The 17,253-nt window shown below is 39.6% G+C and overlaps 1 long non-coding RNA gene across 1 annotated transcript; it reads right to left on the bottom strand.

Annotated features, from left to right (window-relative positions):
• Window positions 1–540: 540 nt before the first annotated feature.
• LOC111822242 (uncharacterized) lies at window positions 541–5,764 on the bottom strand. The gene is made up of 2 exons (XR_002825531.1): window positions 5,178–5,764; window positions 541–3,588 (listed from the first exon to the last, which is right to left on the bottom strand). It is a non-coding gene; the product is annotated as an uncharacterized LOC111822242 (long non-coding RNA).
• Window positions 5,765–17,253: the final 11,489 nt, after the last annotated feature.

Here is a 17,253-nt window from a genome sequence, read left to right on the forward strand (position 1 = left end):
AACGTTCAAGAGCAAGTTTCAGAGTCTCTTGTGACATCCATTTTGTTTTGTTTTTTTTCTTTCCTGTTTTGTTGATGACCTCTTGCTTTTTTCATGTATGATGTCCTTGATGTCATTCCACAGCTCATCTGGTCTTCAGTCATTAGTGTTCAATGCATCAAATCTATTCTTGAGATGGTCTCTGTATTTATTAATTTATATTCATTTAATTTAATTAATATTTAATTCTTTTAGATTGTAAGCTCCATGAGGAGAGAGCCAAGTCTATCTTATTCACCACTGTGCACCAAGCACCTGGCACAGTACCTGGTACATCGTGGCCTCTCAAAACAGTGTTTGTGGGGATGATTGAATGATCAGTTCGACTCCATCACAAAACAAGGAATGCATTTAGAACTCGATCATAGACAGGGATTTCAAATGCTGCACATGATTGGGTGTTTAATTTAGGGCTTTGCCAAGCTTTGAGCATCATAGAGACATACTCCATTTAAGTTCCGTATTGGTCATTTATATCAAACTCTTCTATTCTCTGCAGCGTATTTTTTTTAAATTGGTCTAAAGTTACTAAAACAAAGAGTAAATTGATATGCTATGGTAGAACCATTTCTAACAGACAAACCTTTGGTTCTCAAGAGTCTTAGAGGATGATAAATATAAGGACCCAGAAAATGCTAGGAGGAACAGCTCAGAGAATAAAACTAATTAGTTGTACATAGCAAATTTCCCCCACTCCCAATTTATTGTTATATTCTTTCCCTCTGTCTTCCTCAAACTCCTTCCCCTTTTTAATTGCCTCTGTTTCTTCTCTGAAAATGAGTACTTTTGGTATTGATTTGATACTGTACAGGTCACCAAGTTCAAGAAATGTAATAAACTGCCTTTATTTGGGTACAATGTTGAAAGTTTCTTTGGTGTTCAAGTTTCAGCCTCTTGCTCATAAAATGCCAGAAACGAAGATTTTCTTAAAATTCAGAGTGTGTAGCTGTATTTAAACTGAAAAAAAATATATCCAAATTGTCTAGTAAATTTGTAATTTTTATCTACATAAACAACTTATAACAATTTTATGGGTAAACCAAACACAATATGTAATACAGGTTTAGGATCCTAGTCCTTAAAGTCCAGTGAGATTAGATCTGTAAATGTAATTATATTTAAAGCATTGGATATATTTCTATTTATCACTAGAGTTACTAAGTTGAGCAAAATCTTCATTTTCTTTGATTCTCCATGTCACCCAAACTTGTGCATAGCTGCTCCTAAATGTTTTGAAAGGATATTATTGAATGAATACCTTTTTTTCTTGATTTCCAGATTACTAGAAATTTTTAATCTGTATGCACTCAGCTCAGCTAATACAAAGCAAATATTTGTCCCCTACTCTCAAAATCTAAATCCTTCACAATCTGAGTAAAATCTACCTGCAGTCCCAGATATGAGTATTACAAGTTGCAACAAGATTGTATTCTAAAATCTGTTTATAAACGAATTGTTATGAGCCAAGCTCAAAGTGTATTTTTCCCCCAGAAATGTCATAAATATTATAAATAATGGGTTTTACAGGCCAGCCCACCAAAGTCCTATCTGATCTGCAGTTATCCATCTAACCATGTATCCATCCATCAAATACCTGGTGAGTTCCTACTATGTGCCAAGTGCTGTGCCCTGCATCAGACTGCATCTGAATCCTTTAAAATATATTTACAGTTAATGGAGCTGAAAGACACAGTATGTCAACATTTTGGTATATCCCCACCAGCTTAACAAGAAAGCTTGTCACTAGGGATAGAGGAGGGAACAAGATGGTCCTTGCCTTCAAGGAACTTAATGGCAGAACCTGAAAAAACAGGTTTGATGAGAGGAGATTAGAGGTAGATATAGCCTTTTTTTGAAGCACCTTCTGGGTATTTGCAAAGATGTTTTTATGCTAATGGCATAATGTTTTGTTGTGCATCATTTCCTTTCAAAACAACATTTGGGAAGGGATGGTGACTTCTGTAAGAACAGGCACTGGATGTTAGAAATATGACTCAAGCTTGTTAGCTATGATTGGGATTTTTTTTTTTTTTTTAACCTTTCAAACCAAAAGGAAAATTTTTGAGACCTTTGAATGAGGATTGAGAGCGGAAGGGAGAAAGGAGTTAGATGGAATGTGTGTTGGAGTATGAGGAAGAAATAACTCAAGGAGGAACCAGCAGAAAGGGGAAGCCTGCACGGGGCCTTGCACAATGAAGGGAGCAAACTTGGCTGTATTTCCTTCCAGTGATCCTTTCATTATAATGCGACTGCTTAGTTCGCTGTCTGAAGCAAGGGGGACGCTGGATAGATGGAAAAGGTAGGAGGCAGCAATCAGTTTCTCAGGATCAATGAAGAAGTCTTGAAGCCCGATGAGGGCCTGTATGATTTCCGATCTCATCTCATATGCTCCCCCCGTACTTTCTCTAACTTGACCTGAGCACCATCCTGCCTCTGTGCCTTTGCACATGCTGTTCCCCTTGCCTCGTATGCTCTTCCCCCAGTTACCTACACAGTGTAATCTCACACCTCTTTCAGGTCTCTGCTCAATATCACCTTATAAGAGAGTTCTTCCCCAACTGCCCTGTTTTATTTTTCTTCTTAGCGTTTATTACCACCTGACATTGTTTGTTTATTATCACTTTCCATCTACTAGAATTTAAGCTCCACAAGAGCAGGAAGCTTGTCTGGTTTACTCTGTATTTCCAGTGACTGTTATATAAGAAATTTGGAAGTACACTTCCAAAGCAGAAGTTTTTAACTTAGAAAGTGCTTTTTCCTAGAAATCTTTTAAAGAGGAATTTTCTTAGCCTGTCATTTACTTGCATTCAGTTTCAGAATCACTTGAGGAGGGAAGGTGCAATTGGTAATATGTTTTGTATTCTTCTGCTAGAAGTTGTATGGTGAGGCCATTCGTTATTGCATTACTTTCTAGTCTTCTACTTTTTTTTCTATTTCCAACTTTTTATTTTGACAAATTCAAAACCTACAGAAAAGTTGCCAGAATAGTTCAGTGAACACCCATATACCTTTGACTTAGATTCATCATTTGTTAACGTTTTGCCACATTTGCTTTCTATCATCTATAGATAGATATCTCTATTATCGAATAAAAATATTTTTATTATCTGTAGATAGTTATCTATAGATAATATCTGTCTATAGATAATAGATATATGTCTATGTATTGATAGATAATGTCTATCTATAGATAATAGATAATAGAGATATATATCTATCTGTATAATAGGTGGATAGATAAATAGATATCATCACATACATATCATTATAATTTTCACCAAACCATTTAAGAGTAAGTTACAAATGTTATTAGTTGCTGTCCAGTCAATTCCAACTCATGGAGATCTCATGCGTGCAGAGTAGAACTGTTCCATGGGGTTTTCAAGGCTGCGACCTTTCAGAAGAAGATCACCAGGCCTGTCTTCGAGGCACCTCTGGTGGGTTCGAACCACCAACGTTTCAGCTAGTAGTTGAGCACTTAATTATTTCTGCAACCCAGGGACTCCACAAGTTGCAAATACGACCTCTAAATACTTCAGTTTGTGTCACCTAAGAAGAAGTAGATACAGTTGCCACATTCAGGAAATTCTACATTGATACAGTAGTATTATCTAATTTGCAGAGCTGTTCCAGTAATGCCCTTTCTAACAATAACAATAAGAAAAGCAAAGAATTTCCAATCCAGGAAACAGTCCAGAATCACATATTCTATTTAGTTATTAAGTCTCTTTACTCTCCAGTTTCTCAGTTCTTTCTCTTTCATGACATTGATATTTTTGAAAAGTACAGGCCATTTGTTTTGTACAGCATCTCTCAATGTGGGCTTATCTTCTGTTTCCTCATAATTAGAGTCAGGTCATGTATTTTTGGCAGAAATATTACATAGGTGATATAGCCTCCTGAGTGCATCACATCAGGAGGCACATGATATCAGTTTGTCCCACTACTAGTAAAGTTAAATTTGTTCACTTGGTTTAGGAATTGTCCAACAGATTTCTTCACTGTAAAGGTACCTTTTTCCGTTTGTAATTCATAAACAATCTGTGGGGAAATTCTGTAAAACTATGTAAACATCTTTCTCCCCAGCAAACTTCCGTCTAATAGTTTTAGGATTCCTGGAGAGTCTTGCCTGAATCCATAATAATGATAAAACCCAAAACCCGTTGCCATTGACTCAATTTGGACTCATACTGACCCTATAGGACAGAGTAGAACTTCCCCATATAGATTCCAAGGATTGGCTGGTGGATTCAAACTACTAACCTTTTGGTTAGCAGCTAAGCTCTTAACCACTGTGCCACCAGGGCTCCATTATAATAAGAGTAATTGCAAAATGGTGATTTTCTATATCTTTCATTCCTTATATACATTTATCAGTTGGCATTCTACTATAAAGAAGAGTGTACCCTCCCAGCATTTGTTTAATTGCTTGCTTGTTTGTTACCAATATGGCCTCATGGATTCTTTTCTTTAAATTTGATGTGTTATAATCCATTACTTTCATTCATCTTGATTCTCAAGTTGTCCTAGAGTTGGTCTGACTATCTAACTGTCCTGATCCATGGCATCTAGTGAAACAAATACTTAATCCCAGGAGTGAGAAATATTTTTAGTACATTGACAGTGCTTCTCAAATTTTAAGAGCACAGCAATCACCTGTGACCTCAAATTCTGTATTCCTAACAAGCTACCTGGTGAAGCTGATGGTCTGTGGACTACACTTGGAATAGAAGGAGTATAGAAGTCTGTAAGTTGATATTAAAAAAAAAAAAAAAAAAAAAAACCCCTACAGGACAGAGTAGAACTGCTCCACAGGGTTTCCAAGGCTGTAAATCTTTACAGAAGCAGGCTGCCACATCTTTGCCTGGTAGGTTCGAACCGCCAATCTTTTTATTAGCTGCCGAATGCTTAACCACCGTGCAACCAGGGCTCCAATTAAGTTGATACAGAAGAGTTAAAACACATCTTGTTCCTCGTGTACTACTCTGAAAAAAATCAGCTTATTAACATGGAAGAGACTGGTCTTTTGGAGAATATATGAGCTGTGTTAGACATGGGGGAGAGAAGAGCCCCACCCCAGTTACTTGATTCCCAGAAATAGTGATAATGAGGAATGTTGTTTCCCCAAACTTACTTACTTTTGCATTTCTCTTAAAATCCTGACCTTTCAGGGAGCTGGCTTCTGGTTCCTGGATCAGGAGAAACGGTGACAGCCTCGGTGGTAGATGCACTTCTACCAGCATTCACTTAGTCAGACCTAATGTTACTGCTACCAAGGGAAGTTAGGCAGTTTGATCTCTCATTAAAAAGAAAGTTAATTTTTCTTGCTTTGTTGGTAGTATGAGCTCCTTGCCATTGGCAGATTTCGGTAGGGCTTTTAATCAAATAATTTTCTTTTCTCCTTTAAAAGCCATTTCTAGACAGGCATCTTAGCCATTTGCAGTGTGTTGTGACCACTACATTCATAAAAATTCCAGATGTATGTGGCATTCTGTATTGCTTAGTAATCTTGTTTAATCTATTTCCTTTTTTATCAGTAACCCTCTCTTTTTTCTGACAAAATTCTGTTTACTCATCTGACTTTTATATTTGCTCTTCATTCTATTAGGAATTCATGGGCTCTTCCTTATATAAGAAGAGAAGTTTAAAAGTGAAGGAATCCCTCTGTGGAGCTCTTAGAGGATACACAGGAAATGAGAGGACACAGCTGACAGGAAATGATAGTCATCCCAGTTGAGCAGCTACTAATGAGCGTTGAGGAGCCCTGGTGGTGCAGTGGTTAAGCACTCAGCTGCTAACTGAAAGGTCAGCAGTTCAAACCCACCAGCTGCTCTGTGGGAGAAAGATGTGGCAGTCTGCTTGTGTAAAGGTTACAGCCTTGAAAACCCTAAGGGGCAGTTCTGCTTTGTTCTATAGGGTTGCTATGAGTCGGAATCGACTCTATGGCAGTGGGTTTGGTTTTGAATAGACGTAGAGAAATGAGTGAATGTGAAACCATGTGCACCTGCCAACTCATTTAACAGCTTCTGGGAGATGTCCACAATGAGTGTTTTTTGTTTAGTCACTACAATGTGCATCTTTTCGTATTTGTGCCATTTAGATACTTAGCTGATAACAGGCTTAGAGTTCAGTAAAGTCTGGGCAATTTCTGATTTATAAATGATTCACAGCTTCCTATGTCCCACTGCTATCTCTTAGTTCCCCTTTTTCCAGAGCACCGACCTCCATCTCCCCACTGAGGGATGTTAGACCCCTTCCCCCCATTGCAAAGAATCTACCTGCTTCTAGAGCCCCCTCATCTGCCAGAAAGGGCTATAGCTCTTGTGACCCCTCTCCTGGTCACAACACATACTTATATGCTCACTGAACTATGTGGAGTTAGAAGGGATTTTATTCCTCCTTTCTTGGTAATATACGTATTATAGAAGGACATTTAATATAGCCTCACTATGAAAGCATTCCCTCTAAAGGCTCACCTGGAAATAGACTAGTAAGATACATAAACCAGTAGATTTCTGTCAAGTCTTCTTTGTTAGAGGATGGCACCTGAAGATTTCTAATAACCAAAAAAAAAATCTAAATCCGTTGTCATCAAGTCGATTCCAACTCGTACAAGATTTCTAATGGCCACGTGTAATTGTCCTAACCTGGTATGACATTGTTCCACAGAGGTTCAGTGGTTGCTATAGAAGTGTAGGGTAGGCAGAACCTGAGTTCTGTGCATGCCACTGTCACAGCATTCAGAGGCTTGGCCGTGGCTGGGTGCCAAAGATCTGTGGCAAGCAGAAAGGCTGTTTCAGTGCCTCTAGTGCTAGACACCTGGTACCAATTAGACCACACCTGCTTTCTGCTGTTTGGGCTCTCCTTTTCTCTTTCCTGTAAGCAACACTTAAAAAAATCACAGACAATCAGAAATGTTTCAGATTCTGGCCCAGATTTTTATCTTTCTTAATACACGAGTATTAATTCTGGGAATAGTAGTAAATAGGAGAGCAAGTTTCACCTGTTCCCTCATTCAAATGTAGAAGAATATTTTCATTCTCATATTTTCATTCTGACATTGAAAACTTCTCAGGCAGGTGAGCTGCTTCACAGAAACAAACCCAGGAGGACTATGGCAGCATCCTCCACAGTGTCCAAAACAGTGTTCTATATGCATTAGGTACTAGGAAGTATTTGGTGAATAAATGATCCAAAGAAAAAAGGAATATAATGTGTTTTATTTTAATTTCCCATCTCATCAGTGTTTTGCCAAGCATTATTTTGATTCCAGCAAATTTGGATTCCTCATTATATTTCCAGTGCTGTATTTGAATGTTGCTCCCATATGTGTCCCTGACGGTTTATGCACAAACAAATCGATAGTCTTACTTGCTATATCCAAATGCAGAAGGGCATACTGACTGGATGTGATTAGCTGGGAAATTGGTCATTAGGTTGAAGAATACTCTAGAAGTTGGATGACACCTTTAATTTTATCCCAAATGTCTTGAGATATTTTTCTAGAGTGTTACTCCATGACACTGTGTTGTATTAAATTCACTTACAATATTGTTATTGAGGCTATTGTAAATTCAGCGAACATTTATAGGCCCACATACCCCTGCTGGACTCTACCTGTCCCTGCCCTCAAGTTGTTTACCCTCTGATCTGCTAGACCACATCAACATGAAACATAAATACCAATACAAAACTGGTGAATTACCAGGTGCATAGGTCTCCAGCAGTTCTCAGAAAAGAAAGGCTCCAGTGAGGTAGAATGGCTGGAAGAAAGGGCAATTTGTGGCAGATGTAGGATTGGGAGGAGCCCTGGTGGTGCAGTGGTTAAGTGCCGAGCTGCTAACCGAAAGGTCGGTGGTTCAAACCCACCAGCCACTCCGCAGGAGAAAGATGTGGCAGTCTGCTTCTGTAAAGATTTACAACCTTGGAAATCCTATGAGGCAGTTCTACTCTGTCCTAGAGGGTCGCTATGAATTGGAATCAACTTGATGCAATGGATTTGGTAGGATTGGGACTGGCTTTAATGGATGGTGAAGAGGAGGAGGAGGGAGAGCATTCCAGTTAGTGAGGAGCAGTGTGGGCAAAGGCTAGAGGTAGAGGTTCAGCAGTGTGCTTGAGGGACAGTGAGAAGCCTGATCTAATTGTTGAGTAAAGGTTTTGTGCTGGAAAGAGTGGAGAGAAGGTTGTAAAGCTTGTCTGGTGCCAGACCAGGAGGTGTTATGCTGCCAGCAGAGCACAGTGGTCATGGGAGGTGGTCTAGCAGCAGGAGGAGGGCTACCTGGCTTCTGCTCCTGCCTCTGACCTTATGAGCTGCGTGATCCTGGTTGTCAGGCAGATTCTCTGTGCCACCAGTTCCTTGTTCATAAGATGAGAACAGTGATTTTCTGTCTCACAGGGTTGCTGCAAGGAATAAAAAAATAAACAATCACATAAAGTGCTTAGCATGGTGCTGGGTACTTGGTTGTTGTTTTTGTTAGCTGCTGTCAAGCTGACTCCATCTCATGAAGACCTTTGTACAACAGAACAAAACATTGTCTGGTCCTGCATCATCCTAATAGTTGCTGGCATGTTCGACTCCATCACTGCGACTATTATGCCAGTCCATTTCACTGAGGGTCTCCACATCCTTGTTGGCCTTCCACTTCACCAATCATGGTGTTTTCCTGTAGTGATTGATCCCTCCTGACGACGTGTCCAAAGCAAGTGAGTTAGACAGTGTTCGGTTGTGACCCATAGGGTTTCCATTGGCTAATTTTGGAAGTAAATCTCCAGGCCTTTCTACCTAGTCTGTCTTAGTCTGGAAGCTCCACTGAAACCTGTCACCATGGGTGACCCTGATGGTATTGGAAATACCAGTGGTGTAGCTTCCAGCATTGTAGCAACATGCAAGCCACCACGGTATGACAGACTGATAGATGAGTTGTAGGGGCATTTGGTAGAGCTTACTATATTATTCGTTATCGGACAAGGGAGACGAGTAGTGGAAGCTGTGTTTTAGGAAGCTACTTTAATATACAGAATAGGTTGATTGAAGCTTGGGGAAGCTTTGTGGAGTTGTCTTTTACCTGGATGGAGTTAAAGCTTGTCATCTTTGTGACAGGTTTTTAGATGTGCCACTGTGCTTTCCAGCCTGTGTGCTTGGAAGGTACAGGAAAGACTATAGGATGACATGCCGAGCAACGTCATTCGATTTCCACTACATTCTCATTTCACAGATCTGAGGAGTGCATGAAAGTCATTCAGAAATTTTTGGTATGAATAATTGGTCATGTCCCTCAAGAGCCACAGAGAACCCTTAGGCTCGTCAGTTAGAGGAAGTGAATTATTTGGACAGAAGTAACTGGAAGTTTTCTTGTTTCCTTTCTTGGTTAATATTTTATATTGTGTACCCAGAGGCTGCTGTGTTGGCAGGGATGAGATAGAGAACTGAATCTGAATAAACCTAAATGGAAAACAACTGTGAATATCCCTAGAAGAATTGTAGTACCTAACTTTGATATCTCATGCATTCTAATTCTGTTTGTTGTATTCATAATTTGGTGGATAAAAAAATGGAAGGCAGGTCTCTATATAAAAACAAGAAATCTGGTTTTAATACTCTTCCTTGTAGCTTTTTTTTCTTCTAGCTATAAGAATGTTTTCAGCAAAAGGAAGTTTAATTCACCTTGTAGAAAGTTTGAAATTTTACTAAGCTTGATTTCTTCTGTCTTTGTAAAGATGCAAATAAGTTGCACTTTAGTCCTATTCATGACAGAAACTGTAAGCAAAAGTTACAGCATGGGCATTATACTACATTAAAAAAAAATCATTTTCAAAGGGTAATCAGACAAACCACTCACACTTTCTGTTTATCACAATGAATTTTACTTCCTAAGTGCTGCTTGTCGTGTCAGGAGTGGGATACGAACTCACGCCTCCGGGGTAGACTCTGACCTGACGTGGAACCCGGTATATCATTGCTGATGTCAGATGGATCCTGGCTGAAAGCAGAGAATACCAGAAAGATGTTTATCTGTGTTTTATTGGCTATGCAAAGGCATTCAACTGTGTGGAGCATAACAAATTACAGATAACATTGCGAAGAATGGGAATTCCAGAACACTTAACTGTGCTCATGAGGAACCTGTACGTAGATCAAGAGGCAGTTGTTCAGACAGAACAACGGGATACTTCGTGGTTTAAAGTCAGGAAAGTTGTGCGTCAGGATGGTATCCTTTCACCATACTATTCAATCTGTATGCTGAGCAAATGGATCTGAGAAGCTGGACTATATGAAGAGGAACGGGGCATCAGGATTGGAGGAAGTCTCATTAACAACGTACGTTATGCAGATGACACAACCTTGCTTGCTGAAAGTGAAGAGGACTTGAAGCACTTACTGATGAAGATCAAAGACTGCAGCCTTCAACACAAAAAAACAGAAATCCTCACAACTGGACCAAGAAGCAACATCATGATAAACGGAGAAAAGATTGAAGTTGTCAAGGATTTCATTTTACTTGGATCCAGAATCAACGCCCATGGAAGCAGCAATCAGGAAATCAAAAGATGCATTGCATTGGGCAGATCTGCTGCAAAAGTCCTCTTTAAAGTGTTGAAAAGCAAAGATGTCACCTTGAAGACTCAGGTGAATCTGACCCAAGCCATGGTATTTTCAGTTGCCTCATATGCATGTGAAAGCTGGACAATGAGTAAGGAAGACCGAAGAAGAATGGACGCCTTTGAATTGTGGTGTTGGTGAAGAATATTGAATATACCATGGACTGCCAAAAGAATGAACAGGTCTGTCTTGTAAAAAGTATAACCAGAATGCTCCTTAGATGCAAGGGTGGCAAGACTACGTCTTACATACTTTGGACATGTTGTTAGGAGGGATCAATCCCTGGAGAAGGACATCGTGCTTGGTAAAGTACAGGGTCAGCGAAAAAGTACAGTGTCGATGAGATGGATTGACACAGTGGCTGCAACAATGGGCTGAAGCATAATGATTGTGAGGATGGCACAGGACTGGGCGGTATTTCGTTCTGTTGTACGTGGGGTCGCTATGAGTTGAAACTGACGTGACGGCACCTAACAACAACAAGTGCTGCTTGCCTATATTTTGATTCTGAATATTACAGATGTTTCCATATAAGGGAGAGAGAGTGTTCTTATGTGCAATTAAATCGTTTCAAGGCTTAAGGCTTATAAATGCTAATAACGTCTGGTATAGCGCTCCAAATATAATGTCATGCATTTACTGACATCAATAATTCCTAATTAGTCTTGATGATATTTGTGTCTTATAAAACATAAGAGAGATGAGTCAGTTGTAAGTATAACTGTAATGTTTGAAGAAATGCATCTCCCTAGTTCTTTCTGTGCAGTCTTTAAAAGTATATGGGTCGGAATTGACTCGATGGCAGCGGGCTTGGTTTTTTTTGGTTTATATAACACAAATTAGTTCTATGTCAGATATAAGATTAATCTAATTTCAGATTCCTTTGAATGGATCCAAAAAAGGATCCAGATTTCATTGCTGTATAAACTAATTTTAAACTAATCATATTCTGGCTTATATACTTAGGAATTATGTTAATATGAACAAAGATTCACTACTTGGAGCTTAAACTTAGAACCTTATTGGAAGTTGGTATTGTTGGTTCATAGAAACTTGGTGTTTTTAATAAGCTAAAAATATAGAGAAAATTATTATAAAGTACTTTGAATGAATAGATGTTATCAAGAAAAGGTTCTTCAAAACTCAGTATTTCTTCAAAGTCCATCCTAACTTCTAAAATAGTTGAAGGATAGGGTAATGATTTCAGAGCAATGCAGTAAGCTGTTCTTTGGGAAATCACTTCTATCAGTAGTTTCAGCTGACACTGATTTGTCATCCCCAAGAGTAATAGTAAAATGGTAGGAGTTATAGTCAGACAAGATTAGACCAGAACCAGGAGTCCCAGCAAGCTCCGACTGTTCATCAGTTCAGCATTTTTTGTGTATCCTCTGTGTAAGGCTTCCTTGTGAGTTCTCAGTTCTAATGGAAGAGACTGGCATGAATATAAATAATTGCAGTACGTTATCATCATTATCATAAGTTCTATAATAGAGGTATGTGGTGGCATTTGGCGGCGGAGGGTGGTGGGTGTGTAGTGTCCAGTTTGGCTTAGGGTTGAGAGGTCAAAGGATGTGTCAGGGAAATGCTTTACGGATAAAAAGACCCTTGAACCAAGTCCTAAAGGAGTAGACCTTTCTCATGTACACAGAGGAAGGGTATTTCAGTAAGAAGGAACTGCATGTTCAAAGGCAAGAAGGTGGGAACAAGCATGGCAGGTTCAGAGACCTGTGAGTAGATTACTCTAGATGAAACAGTTGGATATATGAACAGACATGTAAGCAAGGACTAGACCACAGCATTCCTTGTAAACCCCATTAAAGAGCTTGCACTTTATCTCATAGGCAGTGGGAAGCTATGATAGTTTAAGCAGAATAGTATAGCATGATTTATATTCTGGGAAAATTACTTTGGCTTCAGATTGGAGAATAGATCGGAGAGGATGGATAATGGATAAGGAATTGTGCTTTCCATGTGAAAGAAGGTGTGGCCTTGAAGTGTGAGAGTGGAAATATAGAGGAAAAAGGAAGATTAGAGAGGAGTTTTGATAAATGTGGTTATAGGTGGGTTGTTAGGTGCAAGAGTAGAAAGTTGAAGACATTCATTCCTGATAGCCTCAGTTTTCTCTCCTTTAAGAAAATGGGAAGCAGGAGGAACCTGTCATTGTTACAGGCCTAGTAGTGATAGTTTCAGCCATGTGCTGGCCATTTTCTCTCATTCTCACAACAACCCTGTAAAATGCTGTTACCATTGTACAGAAGAGAAAGGAAGGGGAGATGCATCCATGGATGTTAAGAAGCTGGCCAAAGGTCAAATAGTTGGTTTGTGGTAGAGCTGAGGTTTAAACTCAAGACTAACTGGCTCTGTGTTGTTGGTCAACACTTCTTTGTTGCAAGGAATGTAAACTCTACTCAATCAAGCTTAATTTTTTTTTAATTGGAAAAGTTCAGGAGTTGAGTGTTCTTTCAGGGCTCCAGGTACTCAGATAATATCATCAGGACTGTCTCTCTGCCCCTCAGCTCTGTCTCCCTCTGTGTGTTGACCTTATTCTCCTCTACTGCAGATGGGTTTTATCCATGACTGTAGGCTGTGGGAGGGTGAGGGCTGGAGCGAAATAGCTACAGACAGCTACAGAATTATATCATCCCAGCACAGTGACCTCAAAGGAAAATGAGTTTATTTTTCTCTGCATATAAAATCCAAGAGGATTACTGTGGCTATGTCTGGGGCATGTTGCCCACTCCTGAGGGTTGGGGAGGGGCTGGCAGCAGCAGCGCTAGAATTGTACATTATAAAACCAAACCCAATCCATTGCCATCAAGTCAACTCTGACTCATAGTGACCCTTTAGGACTGAGTAGAACTGCCTCTTGGGGTTTCCAAGGCTGTAATGTCTATGGAAGCAGACTGCCACATCTTTCTACCATGGAGCAGCTAGTGGATTTGAACCACTGACCTTTTTGTAAGCAGCCCAGAGCTTAACCATTGTGCATCCAGGGATCTTCCTGCACGTTGTAGGGGAGGGGAAATTACCTCCAGGGGTGTTTTCACCAGAAGGAGGGGTTATACCAAACTACCTCTGGGTTGAGGGGCCCTGGTGGCACAGTGATGAAGTGTTCAGTTGCTAATAAAAGGTCAGAGGCTCAACCCCATCTACTGGCCGGAGAAAGATGTGGCAGTCTGCTTCTGTAATGATTTACAGCCTTCAAAATCCTATGGGACAGTTCTGCTCTGCCCTGTAGGGTCGCTATGAGTCAGAATCAACTCAATGGCAGTGGGTTATCTCTGGGTTAGAGAATCTAAGGTCACTGATGAAGACTTAGGATCAAGGATATGGCAAATGGGAGGGGATTTGTCCAGGCACATACAGAAGGATTAAAAACAAAGAACCCAGTTGAATTGGATAGCGTATTTCAAATAACACTGACCTGGTAGAGGAGCAGGGCAAACGGATGATGGACTGGCTAAAAGGCTAAAGGACTGCAGATCAAGTGTGGCGTAAGGAGAGTGCTAGCAGAAAGTCATGGATGACTGCACTGGGGTCTGAGGAAGACAAGGAAGGAAATGCAGCAAGAACGAGTTGATTGAACTAAATTAAAAGGAAGCATTCGAGGAAATTCAAGGACTCAGTGTGTGGAAAAGCAAAAAAGTGGAAAGTATGGAAGAAAAGAAGACTGTGGTGAGATATTTGAGTTTATATTTCCAGCCTGGATGAGGACTGCTACAGAACAGCATTTTGTTCAGTCCTTGGTACCTTCCCAGTGCTGTCAGGGACAAGGTGATGGCTAGACCATGACAAGTGCTTGAACAAATGGTCATTTTGAAATAGTTATTCTGATATCATAAGCAGTATTTATGAAGATAATACTACCAGGTGAGAAGATTGGCAAGAAAAATGGCAGAACACATGGTCTTGTATCCAAGGAACTTACATTTAGTTACAGTGGAAATGGGTAAAAAAAATTAGGGAGAAAAAAAAAAAAAAAAAAGATGTGCTAGTTAACACTTTGGGCTCTGGAAACAGACTGTTTGGGTTCACATCCTAACCCTTAGCAATTACTTAAACTTTTTGTACCTCAGTTTCTTTACCTGTAAAATGGAAAGTTGTGAAGAAAAATGTGTTAATATGTATAGAGTCCTTGCAATAGTGCCTGACACATAATGTCAAATAAATGCTAGCCATAATTACATTGTCACTAAACTGAGATTTTTGAGGGCAGGTATTATATGTTTTGTTCACTGTTGCATCCATAGTGCCTTGCATGTAGCAGATGCTCAGTAAATACTGGTTGAATGAAAAGTATAAGGCATTCACTTATATGGCCCTGATGTACTGGAAGGCACTAATACAGGTCTCTTTCCCATCCATCTCAGCATCAGGTCTTAATGTTCTGGGTTCTGTTTCATTATTGTATACACATAGACCATAAGGGGATATTTTTCCCTTTCCCATCCATACATCTGTGATTAGATTGTTAGCTTGAGCTTCTTCCCACCTCTGTCTTAGCAAATCAGCAAAGAGAAGACACTGGCAGATGTCTACAGATAGTGTGAACTATTGCTGAGGTTTCAAAATTTTTGCAAATCACACATAATAAATTATTCATGTAGACTAACCTTAACAGTCAGAAAGTTACAGTCCTCTTCAGTTTAGTTCCTTATTTTATGGACAACCCAGCCTTCTGCCCGGTGATGCTATTACAAGCCTGCCCAGTACTCCTGATTTACCATCCACAGCTGAGGGTGTCAGCAGGCCAAGGCTTAATTAGCCATTTTGACCTTCCACTGTATCACTCCACTGTTTAGCTGGGCCTTTGACTCAAACCAGGTATCTTCCTCTACCCACCAGCCCTTGGTAGCACAATGCTTGCTGTAATATGCCACATGACAGATTTTATTCTCCTTTCCCTGTTGAGAAACTTGAAGAACCCATTGCTCCTGCTACCCTATGTTGTTAATTTCAACTAAGGAAAGGCAAAAGCCACTAATGCCTCCTAGCTTGACTGGCCAGGATAATGATTTAATTGCTTCACTTGGTCCCTCCCTGAAGTCTGCCTACTTTTTTCTGCAGCCAGACACCAAAAAGCTTCTGTAAAATGGCATAAACATCCTACATTAGTACCATAAGTCCAGTTCACCTCACCTCTCTTCAAGGATCTTTTCTTAACAAAGATAAAATCATCTCAAATGAGAGAAGAGAAACAAGGACCATCTTTAAGCAGGGTGGTATAGGCAGTCCATGCTATAAGACATCAATAGACAGATAGTTGTGTGCTCTAGTAACCAGAGAAGACTAGCAGAATTTTGATTGGAAAAGAGAAAAGGGATATTTTAGATAATACAGTGAGTTATGTGTTAAATTGTGGAAGTTGGAATAGGGGTGGCATGTGTTGGGAGGGGAGGGGAGGGGAGAAACGGGCATTGTTGAGGAAAGGGCATTGGGGAGTGGACTTCGGGAAAGAAGGGACAATTGAAATCTGGCTAAAGAATGTATATTTGATAAGAACTAAAAAATTATTTTATGTTTTAGATAGAGTAATTACATGATCAATAAGGAGTTCTAAGAACATTACTGTGCAAGTAGTATGAAGGGTGGTTAGGAGGAGGAAGAAATTAGATTCATGAAGAAGTACTAAGAAATGATTCCGGTAGGCTAGGCTTGCGATGATAAGGGACTGGACAAGGGCAGAGTGATGGGCAGTAGAAAAGCAATTCAGCAATTACAAAAGACCAAGGAAGACTCAGTGAGACTTTGTGATTCGGGGACTGTAGTGGGGGAGGGTGGGGGACAAATGAAAGGGTATAAAGTGACTCCAAGAATTTCTTTTTAAAGTAACTAAATAAGGTAGAGGGGAATTTAGAATAAATCTGTGTAATATTTAACATAAAGAAGTAATGTGACCTATTAAAGACATTAATAGGTAAAGTACAGAAATCAAAACCTGCATATTCATGTTGTTAATGAGTATAGGTATTATAATGCCAACTTTTAAAAGCTAAATTCTGCTTATTCAGTTTTGTTAATGGTTAGTTTATTGTTGGATACTTCTAAAGTGAATTATCGTAACTTATTTGACATACAAACTTTGTACAAGCACTCATGCCTACACATGTAAGTTTAGTTTCTAATTACAGAAGTCTTTCCTTTTCCATTAGAAATTAGTGCTCCACTTAAAACTTTAGGCTTTATTGGTAAAAGGGATTAAAGAATAGATAGTTCAGGAAATACTATAAGGGAAATGAATGATCTACTAATTTACAAACATCAAGTTCCAATGAACTTTCTTGCCAGTACTTGTGATAAGCATCGCCCTCCTAAAATTTTTTTTAGGAATTGAAGTATCATTGTCAGTTGCTCAAATCAAGAACAATGATTCTTTTTTTTTTAATTGTTGTACTTTAAGTGAAAGTTTACAGTTCAAGTTAGTCTCATACAAAAATTTATACATACATTGTTATGTGACCCTAATTGCTCTCCCTATACTGTGACAGTACACTCCTCCTTTCCACCCCTGATTTCCCATGTCCATTCAACCAGCTCCTGACCCTCTCTGCCTTCTCATCTCACCTCCGGACAGGAGCTGCCCATTTAGTCTCATGTATCTACTTGAGCTAAGA

Source organism: Trichechus manatus, unplaced genomic scaffold (assembly GCF_000243295.1).
Source record: "Trichechus manatus latirostris isolate Lorelei unplaced genomic scaffold, TriManLat1.0 scaffold00007, whole genome shotgun sequence".
NCBI lineage: Eukaryota > Metazoa > Chordata > Mammalia > Sirenia > Trichechidae > Trichechus > Trichechus manatus.